Here is a 20,727-nt window from a genome sequence, read left to right as displayed (position 1 = left end):
ACTGTAATTAGAAACAGTGTTGGGAAAATATCAAAAAACCTAATATCACCATAGAACAAGATCACCCTTGATTTCGTAGATAAATGACAAAAATCAACAAGCAAACAACTGCGGTTGATATTGCAGGCTGTTATATAGTACCTCGGAATATCAAGCGAAAAAACTCACCAGCTGCAAACCTCACCAGCCGGCGCCGGGGGTGTAGAGGTAAGCGTGACTGCTTTCTAACACCCCAATGGGTCTGGGTTCAATCCCAGTCGAGGTCGGTGGGATTTTTCTGAGGCATAACAATCTCTGGTCACGTCTTCCTTCGGAAGGGAAGTAAAGCCGTTGGTCCCGGCCCATGTGTGTTGAATGGGTGCGATATCCTACGCAGGTGTGGAAGCTGCCTCCCCATTATCAAATGGTATTCAGTAGATAGGATAAGAATAAGTCTCAACCAACGAATGATAGCTGTATTATATTTCAGGCTATGTAATAATAAGCAGTTTTGAAACTTCATAAATAACAATTTGCTAGAAATCTCGGTTAAATGTTTAATAACGTAGCTATTCATAATATACATTTTTTAAATATCTCATGATGATTTGGTTAAAAATCTCAGAAACATCATAAATATATCAAAATTTGAACTCAACTTCCATCTCAGGAAAAACGAATATTTAATTTCTTTATTAATTTACTTTTGAGCATAAAATTTATTATAATTTTGATAACATGTTGGTATCCGACTCTGCTTGGGTTCCTAGCAAGATGGAGATTATTCTAAATATCATCAGTCACTAAGATATTCTCTCATCATATCAAGTTTACTAGGAGCTATTTTGAAGACCATCAATTGGTCAAAAATTAATATTTAGTTCTTCAAATATTCTCCCATCGTACCAAGTTAATAAGGAATTATTCAAAAGATCACTGAGGAATTTAAAAAAAAAATACCCATACCACTCCAAAAGCCTCCAGTTTGCATTAATCGATGCCTGCGGTATACAATTCGTGCTTAGTGACTTCTCGAATGCCAAACTCCAACTTTGATGTCATCTGAAGGCAATATGAACAGAAATCCGAGAGCGGGATATCGAGATTATAAGACATTTCATTAAGACTCAATTGGTCAAAGATATCAAAAATGATACAAAGAACGACAGATTTACACTCATCTCGACTAAAATAAGCCGGACCTAACTTCATACAAATACAAACTCCATTGCCATTATTTACCCAAACGCCTGCCTGTCACATAAATTCCCATTCCAGCAATTCCGTCGAGAGACCACCAAGGGGAGGCCAGGCAGACAGTGTCTGCTTTTAATTGAATCAATTAGCGAGAAAAGTGCGCCTTACCTTCACTTCATATCATCGCTTCCCATTATCGTCGGCTCTATCCTTCTCAGGTTGACACGGCGCTATCTTGCCGATCTGCGCTCTGCTGTTGACTTTGACGCACCACCCTGTGTGGATGCAGACACCTGTTGGTCGGGGGGAGGTCTGTGTCACTTTCCGTTTTCAAAGTTTTCACTTTTCCAACTTGTCAAGAGACACTATTTGCAGCTGACATTCACACACTGACTGCTCGGTGGATCTGACACGAACTTTTCTTTCTTTCGGTACGTTTCTATTTATGAACCCTCTTCCGTTGACGAGATTGACACCCAATGCACTGTTGTATGACTGCTTAATCACTACACTAGATACTCCCAGGGACGGTTGCGAATTCCCACCGTGTCTGCTTTCGAGAGGAAGGAAACTCCTCTTCAGATTGTGCAAGTCTTTCTAGTTTGCCGGTGGGGCGTCGATAGCGGAAAAATTGATCGTAAAATAAATTTCATTCAACTCGCAGTCGACGTCGAATTTCGTCTTGAACCCGAAACAACAAGAAAGAAGAAAAAAAAGCTACCTAGTTTTCTTCATAGCCACTTATCTTTCGATTTAGTTACTTCAGCGCAGACACTCACCTCACAACCGCTTCACCTTCATCAGGTTTGTTTAGTTTTAATTTCCTTCCTTCGTTTTCCCGGCCACGTTCGTCAGCAGCGCGCACACTTTTTTATTAGTTTTCCAAGCAAAATCAGCAGTCCCGCAACGCTGCCAAGGAGGGGAAAAGCAATTTCCTTTCCGCTTCCTTACACAACGCACACATACACTCTCCCGCGCTGAAGCGTTTCCGCTGTATTTCCAGAATGAGATTTATTCGTTTTTGATTGTTCTTTCCTGTTTGGATTCGGTTGCTTAATCCTCGTCCTCGCGCGCACGTGTAGTTCGAAATAAACTTTGGCGAAACTTGACTTGCCGGAAGTGGCACGCGCAACGGAAGGAAAAAGTACACACTCTCTTCGTTAGTGATTCGGGCGGATAAAAGTTATCCTTGTTCCGTCTGGTCAAGTGCTGTTGAGAGAAAAAAAAGAGGGAAGAAAGGGGGAAATTGTGAATAAGCTATGGAAGAACAAGTAAAACTTCTGTGGAGCAAAATTACGCCCTTGAGGGTAAGGGAAAAGCTTTCGGATGCTGTGCGGTGTTGAGAAAGCAGACTTACTCTAGTTAATTAATCCTGGTAAAAATAGGATGGTGGGAGAGATTCCAGCTCGAGCAAACAGTTTAAATTAAACTGGCTGAAGAATAAACACTTGGTAAACGAAAGTTTCATGAAAGTAGATGAATTAGAGGAATAATCTAGAAAATATCTTGGAGGAACCTGCTCTAACAGGTAGACGTTCAGATTTGGATTTAAATAATGTTGAACACATCTCATAAAATAAAGTGGAAAATTAAACTATTTAAATTAAGCAATCAAACCTTCATGCCAAACACTGACTGTCGAATGCTTTTCTATGTCTAGAAAAGCATCTCCAGTTGAGCAGTCTTCAGATTTGTTTGAACGAATTAAATTGGTTGCTCTTCAGAGTTGATGAGTATTTGAATACCCATGGAAAATGCAAAAGGGCCTATCAGCAAAATTGAGTTCGTATTGATGTGATGATTGATTGTATTCATCAATTAGCTTTTCAAAGAATTTACTTAGTGGACGGTAGCTAGAAGCTTTAGCTGGATTATTTTCCGGCTTCAAAATTGGAAAAAAAAATTGCATTTTCCATTTATCAGGAAAGTACGCCAAATGAAAAATCTGTTAAATAATTTTACCATGAAAGACAAGGTACTCGCTGGGAGTTTTTTGAAAGGATATAGAAAATTCCATCATTACCTGGAGTTTACATATTTTGAAACTTTTGACGTAGGACTACTTCTGTGATTTCTACATGGGGGTACACTTTGTGAAAACCGAAAATGGAACATGTAACAAAATTATGAAAGATTTTGAACGTTAATTACTCAGCTGCTCCTGATTCTATTTCAATAATTTTATCACCAATCGATTAGAAATATTCCTACGCATCTGGTAAAGTTAAGACTAAGAGACCATTTTTTTTTAAATATCACTCTTGAAAACCCTGCCAATGTACAACTGTTGCTATGATAATTAAAATTACCACCGACTACCTGCGAAAAGCGATTTCCCTAACACAGACTTCAAAGTTGAATTCCATCCGGTCTCAACAAACGGGGTTTATTTCGATCACCGTATGGTGAGTGGTGGTGTCCTCCAGTACACAACGAAAGGCTCCCCCAAAGCAGCAAGCTATCAAAGCTGGCCTCAATCGTTGATCGGATTCAGTTTCAATCACCGTGTGTGGTGGTGTCCGGTCTTCGGCATCAGCAGCAGCAGTAGTGCTTTCGGCACGTGGCGTTGAGCATTGTTCTCCAGTACACAACGAAAGGCTGCCTGCAAGCAGCGAGCTGGAGCCCGCACGAGCATCCATAGAAGGAGGAAAAAGCCGCTATGGATCGGAATCAGTAGCTCCTCGTGAGTCGCATCTATGTTAAGCGCCTCATACTAAAGAGTGTAAACAGAGAGAACCTCGCTCAAATTCCTATTTCTACACAAAACACAAGCTCCTGCTGCAGTTAACAAATAAGATTTATTATATAAGATCACATAATCCTACGTCACCATTGCGTACAGCCCCATAGGGCTGTCCCTTTAAGTTTTTAGTTAAAGATCTTACTTCATCCACATCCCCCCAGGAATCATCTGGCTATTGAGGTTTTTTCAACATGAATTCTGGTCTAATTTTGAACCATCATTTTCAAAAGTTTTGTTCTTCCTCAGGGCAGCGAATCTCTTTTTCATTTGTTTTTGCAAATCCCGCTAGATAATTTTCGGATCGCGTGTTCTGTGATATTGCCTCCTACGGACATTTTTCAGACGGATCAAGAGTTGAAGATCGTCGTCTATAATTGAATCGAATGTAACCTCGCATTTTGGTACTGAGGCAGCTCAACTGTAGTGAATGATTCAAGAACATTATTAAAATCATCTTCGGTTTTCAAAGGAATATTTGGATCAAAGTTATATTCCATAAATCTCGATTAGGGACGTATCAGCTTTTGTATACAATGCATTTGATCGTTGGTTTGGCCTAACTGGTAGCTCGCTCACGCATACTAACACCACTGTCAGGTATGGGAAAACTTTCCCTATCTGATGGTAGTGTTAGCATGCGTGAGTGAGCTACCAGTTACGCCAAATCAACGATCAAATGCGTTGGTAACAAAAGCTGATACGTCCCTTCGAAAAAGTAATCGAGAAATACTTCTTGGGCTGTGTCACAATTGCCGAGTTAAATTTAACTCGTGGTTAAACGTGACATTACGAAAGTTATTTTCAATGTTCGAAAATCCCGGAAATTGATCGGGTTTCAAACAGAACTCAGCCACGGTTGCCAAAATTTAACTTCTAGTCGGTCAGAAATAACCACGCTCGGATAGCAGGGTTATCCGATAACTCACTTTTAACCCCGAGTTAAATTTAACTCTTCCATTGGAACACAGCCTTGAAATTAAAATGAGGGATCATCCATAAATGTCCTCCTCGTAGTGTGTTTTGCTATACCTAATACATGGCCGGTCACAACTTCTAAAACCCCTCTCCCCCCACAACTACTACGCTATTTATGAAAATTCCCTAAGCATTAGGCAACAGTGAAAATCAGCAGCACACACACACACATAAAACGGGTTGGACATTTATGTGAAATTTCGGTATTTATCGTGAATATCTCGCGATAGGAACATTTTAGCTTGATATCCCTCCATTTGATCATCCATTATTTTGCATAAGAAAACGTGGTGTTTCTGTGGTGGGAAAAAAGGATTTCCCTACACAGATTACCGATTTCTATACCAAGCACTGAAATTATCAGACGGTACCTCCATTCATGCTTTTAGATAAGCTATTAAAGTTCATCCTACTTGGAAAATTATGCGATGGGGGCGAGGCATAGCAAGCCGTTCTATTTCGAAATTCTCCAAGTAGGAGGGACTTACGAGGTAAGCATTTTAAGTCCCTCTTACTTGGAGAATTTTGAAATAGAACGGCTTGCTATGCCTCGCCCCCATCAGCAAAAAATTTGGTAGTTTTTTTTAAACCGTTCTGTAGCATAAATAGAGATACCGTCGAGTTTTTTTTTCAGTACTGAAATTCGACAGTGAGCGTTCAAAAGGTCCTACTTGCAATGATAGATTCTCGTCATCGATTTTCCTTTTACATTGCTACAGCTAAGCGAGCAATTCAAGCTGAACATTGCATCAGGTCCTAATTAACATTTACAAGATTTTCTTCGTCGACTTTCTTCTTGTATCCCCTCGCCCATTTAAAGACATTCACAGGTAGGAACGGTTATATCAAGCTGAACATTGCATTAGGTCCTAAGTAACATTGCACACTGGGGACAAAATCGAAACAATGTGTTAAAATTCAATAACTTCGGTGCTCGCTGGAACAAGAGACTAAAAAATAGTCATTCTTATAGAAAAAAGTCTCAGGAATCGATTGGACTGGGTTTCATCTTGGGCACGATAAGGTAAGTTGGGTTTTTCACAGTTTTGCCCTAAAATCTCCTATTTTGCATGATTTGAATGCTGTATCTCAAGATACCGATGATATAGACGGATGGTTTCTTGGGCAAAGTTAATCAAGAGGTCAAGGACTGTTGGATGATGGACAGAACAATTCGGATTTCTTCCGCTAGGCGGCGCTAGTGAGCATTCGAAGTGTATATGTTTGTGCTGCTGTATCTCAAGATCCTGACTATTTAGACGGATGATTTCTTCGGCAAAGTTGATCAGGGGGTCAATGACTGTTGGATGATGGACAGAGCAATTCGGAATTCCTCCACTAGGTGGCACTAGTGATTATTGAAAGTGAATATATTTGTGCTGCTGTATCTCAAGATCCTGACTATTTAGACGGATGATTTCTTCGGCAAAGTTGATCAGGGGGTTAATGACTGTGGGATGATGGACAGAACAGTTCGGAATTCTTCCGCTTGGCGGCGCTAGTGAGCATTCGAAGTGAATATATTTGCGCTGCTGTATCTTAAGATCCTGACTATTTAGACGGATGATTTCTTCGGCAAAGTTGATCAGGGGGCAAAGAACTGTTGGATAATAGACAGAACAATTCGGAATTTCTCCACTAGGTGGCGCTAGTGATTATTGAATGTGAATATATTTGTGCTGCTGTATCTCAAGATCCTGACTATTTAGACGGATGATTTCTTCGGCAAAGTTGATCAGGGGGTCAATGACTGTTGGATGATGGACAGAACAGTTCGGAATTCTTCCGCTTGGCGGCGATAGTGAGCATTCGAAGTGAATATATTTGCGCTGCTGTATCTTAAGATCCTGACTATTTAGACGGATGATTTCTTCGGCAAAGTTGATCAGGGGGTAAAGGACTGTTGGATGATAGACAGAACAATTCGAAATTCCTCCACTAGGTGGCGCTAGTGATTATTGAAAGTAAATATATTTGTGCTGCTGTATCTCAAGATCCTGACTATTTAGACGGATGATTTCTTCGGCAAAGTTGATCAGGGGGTCAATGACTGTTGGATGATGGACAGAACAGTTCGGAATTCTTCCGCTTGGCGGCGCTAGTGAGCATTCGAAGTGAATATATTTGTGCTGCTGTATCTCAAGATCCTGACTATTTAGACGGATGATTTCTTCGGCAAAGTTGATCAGGAGGTCAAGGACTGTTGGATGTTTTTTTTTTGTAAAATTTAAAGTCGGTAGTTTTTGTTTAGGATTTTTATAAAATATTCCTACAAATATCAAAGACAAATCTTCTTCTAATCGCGGTTGATGCTATTGATTATTTAGTTACATGAACAAAAACAGATTTCATCAGTAGTATGTCTTGCTTTACATTAACGCATTTCCACGCTTTTACTAATTTTCATTCAAGTTCAATTTAAATTGGTTTGGAATCCGTTGTTTTTTGAAAATTTAGCACTTCGCTCAACAGATACAATTTTTCCGAACTGTTGATTTTTTTAATGTTCGACGGTATCGTATTAAAAACGTTTCTTCGTTAATTTATGCTGCTTTCTAAAATTAAGCACGCCCAGGGATTCTTACCTCGAATATGCTTTCAAGCCACTCTGCATTCTTCTTAAAGAACCGATCCTTACGGTGGGTTTTTGACCATCGTCGATTGAATTGACCAATCCAGTTTTTAACACCTTGCGCAACAGCCGCAGGTGCTTTCGACAGTGCCCTAGACACAAAGTCAAGTAAACGGTTTTCTTGGAGGCGAACCAGCCTAAGGCTGAAAGCCTCCTAAATAAAGCTAAATAATAATAATAAGTAAACGGTTTATATCTCGACCAGATGCAAAATATTCCTCAACGATTTTTTTATTTGACAGAATTTTGCTTAATGAAATTCAGTGAAACACACATAACACCACGTAAGAACTGCACTACACTGAGCTACTGTCACGCAAGAAACAAGAGTAAACAAATAATTCTTTTGGATTGGGTTTCGATGACGACATTTTCGCGTCAAAGTGGTCTTCGTGGTCGAGTGGTTAGCGGCGTCACCCGTCTAACAGCTATTTTGCGTGTGCCATGGAGTGAGGGTTCGATTCCTGCTCCAGCCGGTAGATTTTTTTTATAGATATAATATATACAATAATGACCCGATTTTATCAGCCTCCTTTTTGAAAATATTTTCTAATATTCTATGAAACCCATGCGCTATTTCAATGGTTTTATTGCACCAAAGTTTACTCTAAACATCGATCAAGAAGATTAATGGAAAAGATTTCGAATTATGGATATAGCAAATTACTGAACATTAAAAGAATAATGCGTGAAGGGACTGATAAAATCAGGTCATTACTGTAGTTTATATTTTAATGGATATTAAGAGACCAAACTTGCTCATATGTTGGCGAAAAATCCCAATTTATTCACCCATGGTCTGACCCTTTTAACACTCAATATAACTACCAATGATCTTATTTAAAAATTCTCACGTCATTTGATGTGGCACATGATTGATTAAAAAAAAAGTCAAATCTGGCCACTTCCCCGGTGCAACCCGGAACATTCAGCAGGATTCAGCAAATCTGGTTCAGGGTACTAGATATCATTGTTATTGAACTTGTTTTCGAATTCCGATGTAATTTATAGTGTCGCATGATGGGTTTTGAACTTACTCATAAGCTGACACTAAGAACTTGTTCCGGCCGTATCTCCGGAATTGTATGACCAATTTTGAAACTATTCCGTAGCGATCTATGTAATCATAATCCCGAGCAAAGTAAAATATCAAATTGATAACAAGTTCTATGACCCGGTCATCACTTTTTGATAATGTCCTGCAAAATACCTATGCATTGACAGATTCTCTTCGTCGACTTTCTCTTTGCATCCCCACGGCCATGTAAAGACATTCCCAGGTATTTTCAGCACACAGATCGATAAAAGAAGCTTTTATCTAGCATCTGATATGAAAAAACATATCGACGAAGAGAATCGATCAAAGTTACTTAGGACCTAATGCAATGTTCAGCTTGATATGCTCAAGTTATTAACGAAAGACAAATTCGACGAAGAGAATCGATCAAAGTTACTTAGGACCTAATGCAATGTTCAGCTTGAATTAGTTTAAGTTCATACAATTTTATTATGTCGTCGTAACTAAATGAAAAACTATGTTCTATCGATTCCACGGAATTCTTATGAAACGTATTTTACACTTACTATGGCTCCAATTCCTTGAGTGAATGTTCGAAACCACTGCGAATCCATGCACATTCTCTGATTTAACGATTTTGTATTTAAATTCCCCACTATTTTCCGGTGCTCGTGACTTTTTCCCACATTTTCCGCTTTCCCCCTGGCCACCCTACAATTAAAGACCATCCATAAATGACGTAGCATGTTTTTAATCATTTTTAGACCCCCCTCGTATCGTATTTAACTGTACCTAGTACACGGCCGGTCACAACTTCTGAAACCCCCCTCCTCCACAAATGCCACGTCATTTATGCATGTTCCCTTATGGAAAGTTTCATGAAAATCGGAAACTGTTCGATTTGTCAGTCGGGATGGAGATCCCTTTAAACTTTCTTCAAAAAAAAAGTAGGAGGTTTTATCCAAGACACTACCGTAGATTTGACGTAGGATTACGTGCTCGGTATCAATATTCGGCGACTGTGTTAGGGAAACCACTTCTCCCATCACAGAAACGCCTTGTTTTCTAATGGCTAAATAACGCCTTTTCGTGCACAAAACGCACGGAATTTTCGGTTTATTCATTAGATAATAAAAAAGCGAAAATTTATTGGAGGAATTTCTTGCTTCAATTTTCCATTCGCGAGATATTCGCAATCAATCATATAAATACGAGATTCGTTTGCTTTTTTCGAGCGTTCTGGAGAAAACCTTACCTTAATTCGAAGTGTTTCTGGTTAATTTACAAGGTCATGTAGTATTCGGGCATTACGAGAATTTGTATGTACCACTTCTATACTGTTACGCATTTGAGCACAAAAATTGGGTTACTGGGTACATAAGGCTTGCACTCGAAAAAAAAATGCACCATTTTTATCCGTGTGTAACTTTTTTATCCGTGGGTAAAAATTGATGAAAATCTGGGTATAACTAGTTTGGAGTAAATTGTTTACAAGTGCAAAATTTCATAACAATCGGTTCAGTGGTGAGATGTCATCGAAACAAGAAGAAAATCGCCAGAGAATTTTGCGCGCCGTCATGGAAAGCCGACTGCGACCATGAGATGGGTCGGGAGATAAGTGGGAATCACCCATACAACTGTGTCTCGGGTGGTAAAATCGTTTAAGGAGTCCCAGACGACCGAGCGGCGGGCTGGAAGTGGAAGAAAATCGAAGACAGCTGACCCTGTGAAGGCCCGGAAGGTGTTGGATTATTTCAAGCGTAATCCGAAACTTTCGCGGATCTGAAGGCAAAGTGTTCCGCCTGTGTCATTCAGCAAACCATGAAACGAGCTGGGCTTCGTGTATTCAAGGTCCGGAAGGCACCGAACCGGCGTGATCAATAAAACACGGCGGCCAAATGCCACGCAAGGAAGCTGTATCGAGAGTGGTCAACGAAACCGATGTGTGTGGTTATGGATGACGAACCTACATCAAGGCAGACGCAAATCAGACACCGTGCTTGGAGTTCTACGTTGCCAAATCACGGTTTGATGTTCCGGAAGACATAAGGAAGAAGAAAGTGGACAAATTCGCCAAAAAATACTTGCTCTGGCAGGCCATATGCCAATGCGGTAAACTGAGTAAACCGTACATCATAATGGGTACCATCAACAGCGAAATTTACCGCACCGAGTGCCTCCAGAAGCGTCTGTTGCCCTTCCTGCGGTCCCACGGAGACGAGACATTATTTTGGATTGATACAGAGACAATAACGTTGTTTTTGTACCAAAAACCGCCAAACCCCCAAATTCACCAGAGATTCGTCCGGTGGCCAAAGTTCGAAAATCGTCCAAGGTGTTTAAGAACGAGCTGGAGTTGAAGAAGGGGCCTCCCTTAGCTCAGTCGGTAAAGGCGCAGCTACAAAGCAAGACCATGCTGGAGGTGGCTGGGTTCAATTCCCGGTCCGGTCAAGGAATTTTTCGGGTTGGAAAATGTCTCGACTTCCCTGGGCATAAAAGTATGATTGGACTTGTCACACAATTATACCAATGCAAAAATGGTACAGGCATCGAAAGCTCTCAATTAATAACTGTGGAAGTGCATCTAGAACACTAAGTTGAGAGCACGCAATAAGCTAATATGCGATATGCAATAAGCTTGAAATGCGAAGAAGAAGAAGAAGGAGTTGAAGAAAGAATGGATGAAAGTGACCAAAAAGGTCGGCTCCACCATTGCACAAAATGTAATGAGGCGTCTTAAGGGAAAGGTGCGGGCTTTCAGCGATGGAAATGAAATTGAAGAAAGTAATTATGCCGAAACATAATCCATATGTATTAGTTCATTCTCTGAAAGTTTCAAGAAAATCCGACTTCAAATAAATGTTTGGCGAACACTTTTGTTTGGTGCATTTTTTTCGAGTACAGGCCTTAATAAAGCTTTGGGTATGATATGGCTGGCAGGAAGGCAAGCGAACGTTCATTGAAAATTATGCGATCAGTAGCGGTGCGGCTTCTTCCTCCTTCTTCGGTGAATGGACGCTCATGTGGGCTGCAGCTCGCTGTTTGCGGGAAGCCTTTCGTTGTGTACTGGAGAACAATGTTCAACGCCACGTACCGAAAGTACTGCTTCTACTGATGACCGAACGGACACCAGTGAGACCGGATGGAATTCGATTTTGAAATCTGTGTTAGGGAAAGCGCTTTTTGCAGGTAATCGGTAATAATTTTGATCGCCATTGAAACAGTTGGACATTTGTGTAATTTTCAATAGTGACCTATTGAAAATTAATGAATTGTTCATATTAGCAGATTTGTAGAAAAATTTCCAATCTATTGACATATTTAGAATTAAAATCCATCCGCTATTTACAGAGTTATATGTGGTCAAAACCTGACCACTTTTCGTAATGCGGTCGACTCTAGTTTTTTTTTAATTGTACCCCCAATATGTTGCCGAAAGACGTTATCCTACGTCAAAAAATGTGTGTGTTTGCTGCACCATACTGCTCCATTCTATGGAATAACCTGAATACTTAAACCATTTCTGTTCATCCAGCTGAGTCTAATATCCATCCATATTATTCTTTGCTGTATCAACGGTGAAAAATTATGCATATCGATTGCCCCATAATTCAAAACATTTACATAACAACAATTCAGTTCATCAACAGGTGCACCGTCATCGCCGGCATCATCGAGATCCCACTCACCATGACATCAACTTCATCATCCACCATCCCATCCCAACAAATCCCAACCGCAAGAAGCAGAGACTGAACCAGCCAGTAAAAAAAAATCTCTGTCAACTGCAGCAGTAAGCTTCACAGAGGACGCCACCACGAAAGTCTCACCTACACTTGCACCTTAACGCGGACGGTTATAACCCGGATGCAAAAGAGTTTAAAAATTCATTAATTTTCCCTTCCTGATTGGATCCTCGTCGGCCAATCTCGGCGCACGATGCTTCGGAAAAGGTTTCCTATGTTTGGTGGTGTTATCAGCTCGTTGTATCGCGGATCAAATCCCAATCCCTGCAGCGGCAGCCTGCGGGCGTCAGCATATTCCTCTTCTTTCATGTTGCTGTCGTTTTTTTTTTATTATGTCTGTCCCTCTTTTCGGTCACTGAGGCTGCAGGGCAGGATTTCACTTGATGTTGTTGTTTGTTGTTTTTTCCTTCGTTTCTTTTTGGTCAGGTGTGGGTAACTGAAACCCAATGGATTTTGTTTTTATCGACTTCTATCTGTGCCTTCGTTCTTAGCTCAAGCTTGTTAATAATATTTCCATTCCACAAAGAGGGACGACGACGACGAACCGGGATACAGGTTTTTATTTATTTTTCGGGCATCCTCTGCGACGACCTGGAACTAAAAAATAACTTAACGCCCACGTCATCGTTGATAGAGTGGAATGTGGAATGTGGAATGAGATGTAGATAGGTACAGGGTGAGAAATCCAGTCGGTGTAACGGGATAAATAGGATAACATATTCCTAAAACATTTGGAGATAAGCGTTCAGCACAGGAATACAAATGTTGTCAATACTAAAAAGCAAATTTTGGGTAGTAAATTGAGACTGTAGCGGGCAGTTTTTTTTTATCGCTGTTCACATAAATGTGTGCTTTTTTCAAGAATCCGATGATTATTCGACTGATAAATGTTCCAGAACTAGCGGACGAAGAAATTAGAACATTTAACCTAAACCGCTTTTTGAAAAACCTTGGAGAACCGCATGGTTTTGTAAACCCCGTGCCGGATTTAGGATCCAAGGGGAGCCCCCTTATTAACTGCTTTCGAAATTTGAATTTCAAATGCGCGATCGTATTTTTTGCTACAACCATCTTTATATGAAAAATTAAACTAGTTTTTAAAAATATAAAAAGAAATTCAAATGTCGATATAGAATCTACATTTCATCCGGGGGCAAATTGATCACCGGGGTAAAATTGAATGCTACTGCTGCTGCATTGGTTTCTCCAACTGCTGAGGTGCCAAACCCTTCGGCTAATCCGAGTCGACAATCGATACGACAAAGTCTGCATACCCGGGACTATGCTGGCGTCGCGATGATGCCCCACCATCAAATGAAAACGAAGATCTACTCACAACAGAGGAACTCATTACCATCATGGGAAAATCAATCGTCATCAAGCGCTCCTGCAGGACTAGAACCGAGCAGATTCTTGCTGCATCACTTTTCATCGACAATCATGAACTAGGAAGCCATCAAGATCGCCAAGTGGAATGCTTGCTCACTCAAGAGCAAGAGCATCGAGTTTGTTAAGTTCCCCAACGAGCGTAATATATATAGACATCGCTATCATCACCGAGATGCACTTGAAGCCCGAACTGGACGTCTATCTTCCCGACTATCGGCTCGTAAGACGTAGGACGTAAGAGGCCGAACCTGCTCTGGGCGTGGGGGAGTGGCCATCACTGCGAGACGGAACATCCGTTGCCGGCTGCTACCAAGCTTCCAGCTGAAAACAAACCAAGCAAACCAACAACAGAGACGGGTCGTCAGCGGCCCTCCGGATCAAACTCACCATAGGTGCGGGAACTTCATCATCGCTGGTGACCTAAATGCCAAACACCAAGCTTGGGCAACGGTCGGCGCAATCGAAACGGCACCATCCTGAACGAGGACCTGCAAGAGGGGCATCTTGGCCTCGGACACTCCCACCCGGCTGAGTCGGTCCGGAGTTCATGCAACCATTGACATCTTCATCAGCAACATGGGCCACAACATTTCACAACCTGTGGCCTACCAAGAACTGAGCTCGGACCACTATCCGGTGGTGGCCGAAGTAGGCTTCTCTGCTAACAGGTCACAATCAACCTGGTGCAACTACCATCGCGTTAGCTGGGACCACTTCCAACGCTGCGTCGACAGTGCTGTCAAATTCGAGGAACATCCGGACACCCCCGAAAACGTTGACCGGTGCTTGAGTTCCATAGAGCAGGCGATATCCCGAGCCAGGGAACAACACGTACCAGTTTCCAGACATGCGAGCAATACTCTGAACCTTGATAGACCCGCTAAAGACATTATACAACTCCGTAATGCCATGCGTAGACAGTACCAACGTACTGGACTGACAACCTTGAAGACCTATTGCCACGGCCTAACAAAAATTATTCAAGCCAGAAATGAGAACTTCAGTGACAAGTTGCGTTCTCTCCCGGATTGTGCCGAGCCCTTCGGTAAACAATCAAAAATCCTTAACAATAAGCCAATGCCCATTCCACCACTTGTGCCGTTGAATCAACCCAATGATGCAATCGCCCATCTGATAACCCCTGAAGAGAAGGCTGATGCTATAGGTCAACACTTCGTCAGCTCTCATAATCTCGAACTGAACAAGCCAAGTCCATACGATACTGCGGTTGCTTAAAATGCAGCCAAATTCCATCAAATTCTTGAGTTCCAGATTATTCACCCAACTGGCAATGGTGCCTTAGACTTGGCTACTTTCCCTCGTGCCTGAAGTCAGCTAAAGTCATCCCCATCCGTAAGCCTGGGAAAGATCCGTCCTCTCCTTCAAGCTACCGACCCATCAGCCTTCTCTGGGGGTATTCTAAGCTATTCGAAAGGGCAGTCTACCACCAACTCCTGGCATCTGCCGATGAAAACAACTTGTTGCTAAAGGAGCAGTTTGGCTTCCGTAAAGGTCGCTCGACTGTTCACCAGCTGACCTGAGTGACAAACCTTCTCAGACGGAACAGGACTGTACCTAAAACATCTGCCATGGCATTGTTGGACGTTGAAAAAGCGTTTGACAATGTCTGGCACGATGGTATGGTCTACATATTGCAGTGATACCATAGAGGTAACTCTAAGACTAGTAGGTCCCGAAGAAACGTGCTCAACTTTTTGGCTCAGCTCTGGTACTATCTTCGGTCCCTAGCTAATCGATTCACACCTCGAAACATAGGAACATCCACTAACCCCTCATTTTATCTGTCAAACTTTCATAGCGAATCAAAACAAACATTGTGTAGTCTAGAATTTCGACTAGAATGGGGTACGTTAATCGATTTGCTTGGGACCAATAGGCTAGTCAAATAGTGAGCCAATTTAAAATCGTTAGTTTCCACCGGTTGGTGATACGGTCTTCCAATCTTCCTTGCGAAGATCATGAAAAACTATCTCTCGGACAGGACATTCCTATTAGCAGGCAGCTATTAGCGGGCAGTAAAACAAACCGATCTGTTCAAGAGCGCGAAAACCAATGACATATATTTCTTATCTATCTACATACAGCCTACTGTGATCAAATGATAGGTGTAGCTTCAATCAGGGGTTGCTCGTACTCCTTCACTCCTCCTCAAGATGCATCGATTGAAGTCCCATCTCCTTCCGGCAGGTCTCTAGTTTCACTCTCGCCAGCGGCTTGGTCAAGGCGTCGGCGATCATGGACTCGGTAGCGCAGTATACAACCTGGATTACGTTGGTGCTTAAGCTGACATCGTTTGACAAAACGCCAAATATTTGCTTCATTAACTTTTGCCCAATAATGCAATTTGGCAAAGTTGTTTGTCAATGCTATTACACTATGATAACATTTCGCAAATATTTGAGCAAACATTATTTGGCCAAACATGAAATAAGGTGTTTTGACCAACGGTCAACAAATATATTTGACATGTCATCAGCGAATCCAAAAACATAAAGCAACAAACGATACAGACAAAACGGTTGCTACGACTACCACGACAAACTCGCTCTGTAACATAGCTCGATCCGAGTGGTAGAAGGATAATGATATATTGCTTGCCTGCTTTGTTGCAATATACACGGATGATTTTTTTTTTTAAACTTTATTAGAGAGATTTTTAGCCGTTGGCTAGTTCATCTCTATAGACACGGATGAGGACATACACGTGTACCATCTTCGGCTTTACTTCGTGAAGCAGCTTGCTAACAATTTGCTCGTTTCCTTCTACCGCCCCGAATGAGTTGTGTCGCACGGGCTGCTTGTCATGAAAAAGAACGAAGAAGATTATATCATTATTGCTTTCCACTTCTGACATAGCGTTATTATTCGGTTCGTTGATAGCTTGTCATTTTGTCATTTGGAGATATTTTTGATTCCTTGCATGTCACCACATTGTTTGCAACTGTTTGCATTTATATATTAATCTGATTGTTGTTGTGTTGCTGTGAAGTTGAAATCGAAGAAAAATTAACCAGGATGAATTATTCTGAGTTTGCTACAGTTATGGAAGCAGCATATCTGTTGCTGAAGGAGAACGAATCGAAAAAAAAGTGCGTGGTGTTTGGGTCCAGAAGTGGGTGAAGAAACGGCAAACTGAAGGATGTTATGCAACCCTTTTGAATGAGTTGAGGAGCGATCATCCAAATTTGTTCCGAAACTTCGTGAGAATGCCGGCTGCTGATTTTGACTATTTGTTGGATTTAGTAGCTCCGCATAAAACACAGGACACGTATATGCGGAAAGCGATTACAGCCGGAGAAAGGCTGGCTCTGACTTTGCGGTACATGGCTACCGGTGAAACCTTCATGTCGCTCCAGTACCTTTTTCGCATCCCAAAGCCAACTATTTCAAACATCATACCTGAAGTCCTGGATGCCATCTATCTGGTTTTGAAGCAGAATTTCTTAAAGGTAGGTCGCATTAGAAGGGTTTTCCAAAAAGTAGTGAAAATTTGAAATAAAGAATCCCGCCCTGGGTGAAATTAGCCCATATTTTGATAGCTTGAATATAATCCGGAAATCATTATGTTTACTGTAGTTACTGTATTGTCAGTACACCTATAAAAATCTAAATTAAAATACCTTCAATATTACGTACTAAGATCAAAAATAATTTGATTGGTTGTGGAGTAATATCTTCTCAAAAATAACATATCTAAAAATCTCAAAAATCCAGGGTTGGATCCAGGCACTTAAGAGCAAAACCAAAACAGTTGTTTGTTCAGAATGTCAAAATAAGCGTTTTGGCAAAGTTTGGTTCAAATCGGTGACATTGACCACAGGTGGTGTATACACTTGAGCTGGAATAATCAACATGTATACTAGCGCCACTTAGTGAACAAATTCTGAACTACTGGACACCAACGAAAAGATTTTAACTTCCTGAACAACTTTGTCTTAGACAGTAACTTTCTATCTGATCAGGATCTACAGATATTTTATAAGCGAGATATTCACATGTATACTAGCGCCACGAAGTGAGAAAATTTGAACTACTGAACACCAACGAAAAGATCTTAACTTCCTGAACAGCTTTGTTGAAGACAGTAACTTTCTATCTGGTCAGGATCTACAGATATTTTATAAGCGAGATATTCACATGTATACTAGCGCCACGAAGGGAGAAAACTCTGAACTACTGTCCATCAGCGGAAAGATCTTGACTTCCTCAACAACTTATAACCATTGTTAAAACCATGTGGCTTATAACCGGCAGCGATCAAGGTTAAAGTGGCTTCCTCGCTCCACTCTGCGTCACTTTTTTCCGGATTCTTCGTGCACATTTCGACGTCCCACTTGGACTTGGAGCTCCAAGACTCTCCACATCGTCGAAAGTAGCACCGGAATAGTCTTCTGCCATCATCAAAATGCTCTCAACACAAAAAATTTGATTTTTTTTTTTCGAGAACCGGTAATTGCACAATAATTTGTTGATGTTTGCTACTCAAGAAATTTCAGAGTGTCAAATAAATTATTTGATAGTATTGAGCAAACATGCGTGTCAAACAATAACAAAAGGCATCACACTATTTGACAAAATGCCAAATAATTGAAATGTTAAATACACGTCAAATTTTCGCCATAGCAAAAATTGGTCAAATATATTTGGCCATTATACTTTGGTCAAATATATTTGGCCATTATACTTTGGTCAAATATATTTGTCCAAATTTGCCAAATATTTGGCGTTTTGTCAAACAGTGTGATGATAGCTTTACCAAGTCTCGGATGAAGTTGAACCACGTGTCGATGTGCTTGGTTCTTCGACTTCCTCCTTCAGCTCGCAGCACTGCTATGCAGCTCTGATTATCTTCGTGGACAACAAGCTTTCTCATCACCAACATCCTTCATTAGCTTCTGCAACCAGAGCAACTCCCGGCAGGCCTCTGCTAGGGCAACGTATTCCGCCTCGGTAGACAAAAGGGTTACACACTGTTGCTTCCGAGCAGCCCAGGAAATCGACAGTCGATCCGGAAGTCGCAGCGCTCGCCGTCTCGAATCAGCAGAAATTCGAGCTTGTTCTTATAGGTTCCGCAATTTCTTCCATTAAGCTTGGGAATTCCGAACCGGTTCATCGAATCTTGAAAAAAAAATTAGCTTGTTGATCGGTCGCGATGGTTACTAGCTGGGCCCATAACCTATTAGTAGGCAGCTATTAGCGGGCAGTAAAACGAACCGATCTGTTCAAGAGTGCGAAAACTAATGACATATAGGTATTTCTTATCTATCTACATACAGCCAGCTTCAATCATGGGTTGCTTGTACTCCTTCAATTCCGAGTCTCTCTGAATGGCATCACATCGGATGCCTTCAATATAGGTGCTTGGACTTCCTTGGACCCATCCTATTCAACCTGTTCACCATCCACACATCCATCATCTATAAGGGTAGGGTCATCGAAGCTTCAGAGAGGACTGGATGTCCTGTCTGATTATTTCAACAGCCGGAAGATCCGTATAAACGTGGCGAAGACCCAGGTCATCATATTTCCTCATTCCAAATCTCCCAGACTGGTTGCGTCTGAGAATAATATGATCAACTTGAACGGCACAGTGGTGGAATGATCCAAAGAGGTAGCCTACCTCGGCCTTACACTCGACAGCAAGCTGCCTATCAGGGAACACGTTGGGATCCCTGTATCCGCTCATCTCCAGGAGATCCACTCTGTCCCTGAAAAAAAAGCTTGCTGTCTATAAGCAAACAATCCTTCCCGTGATAGAATACGGGGTCCCAATATGGGAGAGTAGCGCGGGTTGCCATCACCTCAAACTACAAAGCGCCCAAAACAAGATCCTGAGGATGATCCTCAACTCCTCCACGCACTCGAAACTCTGAGGTGCATCGCCTGGCTGGTCTTCAGACGCTGCAGTTACGGAGAACTGCTACCATCGAATGGTTCAGAGATTCCTGTAGGCGATCCAATCAGCAGATCATCAGGGATCTGGCACGTTGGATTAAATTTTATGTTAAGTAGGTAGGTTATATAGTAAGATTGGGGCCTCCCTTAGCTCAGTCGGTAAAGGTGCAGCTACAAAGCAAGACGATGCTGGAGGTGGCTGGGTTCGATTCCCGGTCCCGGTCTAGGAATTTTTCGGGTTGGAAAATGTCTCGACTTCCTTGGACATAGAGTATTATTGTACTTGCAACCAGTGTTGGGAAAATATCAAAAAATCAAATCTCATCAATGCCCAAAATCGCGCATGATTTTCGTAGACAAAAATCAACAAGCATAAATACAGAATAGCAAGCTAACAAAACTCACCAGCTACAAATCTCAACAAACTGTGGTGACATTGAGATCTCATGATTTTTGCTTTACACCCGAACGCAACCGAATCTTCCATAAAAGCTGGCAGCAGTAACTTCGTGTCTGCCATCGGTGAACAGTAAAAAGAGATAGCAAACTATACTTTCTCTTTCTAAGAAAACGATGTGCAACGGAATCATTTTTGTGTCTAGTCAACTCTCCGCTTGATTTTTGCACGTTGTGAATAGTCTCGTAATATCAAAGGAGCTTGTAAAATCAATATCAAGCATGATATTTTATTCCAATATCACGCGTGACATTGAGAGCGTATGAAAGTGAAAAAATATCATTTGATTGATGATTTTGCCAACACTGCTTGCCACACAATTATACTAATGCAAAAATGGTACAGGCATCGAAAGCTCTCAATTAATAACTGTGGAAGTGCATCTAGAACACTAAGTTGAGAGCACGCAATAAGCTAATATGCGATATGCAATAAGCTTGAAATGCAAAGAAGAAGAAGGTAGGTTATCAAATTTTTTAAACTGCAGGTTCTAATTTCATCACTAAGTTAGTTCTTGACCATTTATCAGTTGAATTAACATCGGAATCATGAATAAAATATTGATTACAGTGAACAGTGGTGAAATTTATCACGCGAAGCTCTCGGTTCAAATCCATAGGCAACAGTATTGTCAATAGTATTGATGACCAAACAATTTATGAAAATATTGAAATA

At 41.3% G+C, this 20,727-nt stretch overlaps 1 long non-coding RNA gene across 1 annotated transcript in view; it reads right to left on the bottom strand.

Annotated features, from left to right (window-relative positions):
• The window catches only part of LOC135709386 (uncharacterized), a 144,390-nt gene that overhangs the window by 80,252 nt on the left and 43,411 nt on the right, over positions 1–20,727 (bottom strand). The window contains exon 2 of the long non-coding RNA XR_010518348.1: positions 1,345–2,385. This is a non-coding gene — a long non-coding RNA (uncharacterized LOC135709386). The remainder of the gene's footprint in view (positions 1–1,344; positions 2,386–20,727) is intronic.

The sequence above is a fragment of the Ochlerotatus camptorhynchus genome, unplaced genomic scaffold, assembly GCF_037179485.1.
Source record: "Ochlerotatus camptorhynchus isolate MF236.1 unplaced genomic scaffold, CSIRO-AGI_Acam_v1.1 ptg000033l, whole genome shotgun sequence".
NCBI lineage: Eukaryota > Metazoa > Arthropoda > Insecta > Diptera > Culicidae > Ochlerotatus > Ochlerotatus camptorhynchus.
This window is presented reverse-complemented; position numbering and strand designations above follow the sequence as displayed.